At 52.4% G+C, this 3,238-nt stretch overlaps 1 pseudogene; it reads left to right on the top strand.

Annotated features, from left to right (window-relative positions):
• The first annotated feature begins 261 nt into the window (after positions 1-261).
• LOC150013120 (dnaJ homolog subfamily B member 6 pseudogene) lies at positions 262-959 on the top strand (annotated as a pseudogene).
• Positions 960-3,238: the final 2,279 nt, after the last annotated feature.

Below are 3,238 nucleotides of genomic sequence, written 5' to 3'. Positions count from 1 at the left end.
CCCAGCGCCGGCTCCGCGACTTCGGACACGTCCCCGCAGCCTGTCACCGTAGTGGGTCCGCCGGACCTTCCCACCACCGGCCCCGCCGCGCAGGAGCCGAGGAGACCGCGCCGTCCTCCGGACCTTCCCGCTGCCGGCCCCGCCGCGCAGGAGCCGAGGAGACCGCGCAGTCCGCTGCGACGTCCGCTGCGCAGTCCGCCGGGCCTTCCCACCGCCGGCTCCGCGACTTCGGACGCGTCCCCGCAGCCTGTCACCGTGGTGGGTTACTATGAAATGCTAGGTGTGCAGAGACATGCCTCCACTGAGGACATTAAGAAGGCGTACCGGAAACTGGCCCTGAAGTGGCAACCGGATAAGAACCCCGACAACAAAGAGGAGGCGGAGAGGAAGTTCAAGCAGGTGGCCGAGGCCTACCAGGTGCTGTCAGATGCTAAAAAGCGGGACATCTATGACAAATACGGCAAAGAGGGATTGAATGGAGGTGGAGGTGGCACTCACTTCGACGACTCGTTCAGCGAGTTTGGCTTCACGTTCTGGGTATTCTTTGGTGGACGGGATCCATTTCTGTTCGACTTCTTTGAAGGCCCCTTCGACGAGTTCTTTGGGCCTCGGCGGGGCTCGCATGGGAGGAGCCGCGGCGCAGGCTCGTTCTTCTCCGCCTTCAGTGGATTTCCATCATTCGGAGGAGGCTTTTCTTCTTTTGATAGCTGAATTTTCTTTTTTGGGGCCACTCGGTCACCGGGGCCTCACTTCATTCGCTTCCACCACGTGTGGTGGTAGTGGGATGGGCAACTTCAAGTCCGTGTCAACTTCCACCAAGATTGTTAACGGCAGAAAAATCACTACAAAGAGAATTGTGGAGAACGGCCAGGAAAGGGTGGAGGTTGAGGAAGACGGCCAGCTCAAGTCCTTGACGATAAATGGGAAGGAGCAGCAGCTACGCTTGGATAACAAGTAACTCGGCGCACACATGAAACAGAGATGTTACATTCTGGAAGAATCCTTTTTCAAACTTTCCCTGGTTCCTGGGTAATGGTCCAGGGCCATTTCATTTAACTGGCTCTTCTACTCCCATTATTAAATTTAAATACTTCCTAAAAGGCATTGTTTATAATGTAAATTGTATCACCCCTGTGCAGACATCACCACTGTGTAGCTGCAGGATGTTCCGTCTCCCTGAAAGGAAACCCCGCACCAGAAGTTCTTACTCACCCCTCCTGCCCCTGGCAACCCCTGATGTGCTCAGTGTCTCTGATCCATTATCAGAGATGTTACATGGGTTGCCTTTTTTTTTTTTCCTTTTGCTTACACATTTTTGTTTTTTGAAAGGAAAATCCCAGGTAGATTAGAGATCAGATGTAAAAAAGAAGCCCTTTGGTACAATCTCAGGGTATAGACCACTGTCCAAAGTGTGACTGCAGGGTCAGAAGCCAGTCAGGCAGCGGCTGTCTCCTCCTGCGCACAAAACAGTAATGAGGAAGATGCAGACATTGGGGAAGACAAACCACAAGCTGGGAAGCATCCCTCAAAGCCTAGGCAGATAAGGTTTAGCCTTTCTGCGGTGCAGCAAACTCTTGGAAGTCTGTGTTATCTAAAGGAACCTATAGCAAACAGACACTTCCATTGGCAGGTGGTGCCCACGTCTCTGCATATCAGAGATGCCCGACCTCCCCAGTGGGGGAACACACACTGCAAACACTGAGGACAGAGCACTGTCATCATCAGACAGGCAGTCTAGTCCTGGGGACAAAGTGAGGAATTAGAGGCCCAGCAGATTCCCTGGAGTGAAGGGGGAAAGGCCCTTCCTCTGGGACGACAATGTGCCAGTCCCGTCTAAGGCCTGCAGGTGCTCACCTTTTCCTGGCAGTGGTCACCCTAGTTTACCTCACAGAAATTCTTGCACAATTGTCCAAAGATGTGTTTTCAAAATTACCCGTCGGAGCACTGATGTAATTGCTGGGAATTGGGGAAAACACTAGTGTCCATGGAGAAGGAATGGGGTCCCCTAGTCCTGGTCCACATGGAGGAAGGACGCTGGACAGCTGCTAAAGTGGGCGCAGGAGTCTCTACGTACTGATACATGGAGACCGCAGGTGTCCTCTGTGTAATATGTGTGGAACAACTGTTTGCATCCCGGGTCCCACCTGTTAGACCACATACATGTAATTTCCACAGGCAGACATACATATGTGAAAATTATTCTTCTTGTGACAGAGACCAACAAACAGAATAAAAGAGGCAGAATCTGAAAGACACCCACTAAACCACACATGATGGTCACTTCGCGGTGGGACTAGCAAATCTCTTATCTTTTTTGGGAGATGAGGTCTAAATTTTTGACATCCTCTTCCTCCTCGGTATTTTCTGTCCCCCCCCCCCCACATAAAAATTCCCAAAGCCCCTACTGGGGAACATGAGCCATTTCCAAGTTTTCACTCCCATCATCATGCAGAGGGAAACATATGTGTTCATATATCTTTCTTTATTTAGGAAACGTCCCTAGAAGTGGAGATTCTTGGTCTAATATAAACACAATTTTATGTTTTGGGGCACAGTTTTCTACATCTCAGGTCACCTTGGGCACTTGAGCCTTGTTTGGGACAGCAGGGTTGCCAAGACCTGGGGCCAATACCTCAGGGAGAGAGGAGGAGGAGGGGCTGGGAGTGAAAGAGATGAAAGTATCTGGGAGTGACACACCCAGCAGGAAGGTCCCATCCATCCTGCCCATGCCCTGCTTCATGTAGCACCTCCTACCCTTGTACCCCTAGCCCACATTAGCCCACCCTACTCCATAACTCAGTTGAGCCCAGCAGCCTGGCCCAGCCATCCAGGACACAAGAGAGTTCCATCCTGCACATTCGGGCCTGCTCCCTCTCCCTCCAAGCACAGACCCCCTTCCTCTCTGTCAGGAAAGCAGATGTAGGGAGGCTCTGCCTTTCATAAGGACCATTGTGAATGTGCTCTATCCATGTGAAGATCCCAGTTACCACAGCAGGACCCATTACCCTGTGTGAGAAGGAACCTTTCAAGGGGCCTCACAGAAGGCGACAGAACGTCAGAGCATCAGGCTCCAGGCTTTGGCAGGCCGCAGAACTTGAAGCACGGAGGTCCTCCAGCAGGGACCTCTGCCCCAGCCCTGTGTCAGTCCTCAGCCCTCATATCCAGCACATCCAGATCTGGTGGGTGGGGCTCTGCTCAGCGTGGGAAAGGGAGGGAGTCCTCATCTCCTTCAGTATCA

This window comes from Furipterus horrens, unplaced genomic scaffold, assembly GCF_987537825.1.
Source record: "Furipterus horrens unplaced genomic scaffold, mFurHor1.1.pri manual_scaffold_4, whole genome shotgun sequence".
NCBI lineage: Eukaryota > Metazoa > Chordata > Mammalia > Chiroptera > Furipteridae > Furipterus > Furipterus horrens.
The sequence above is the reverse complement of the archived record's forward strand: the minus strand, read 5'-3'. Positions and strand labels throughout refer to the sequence as shown.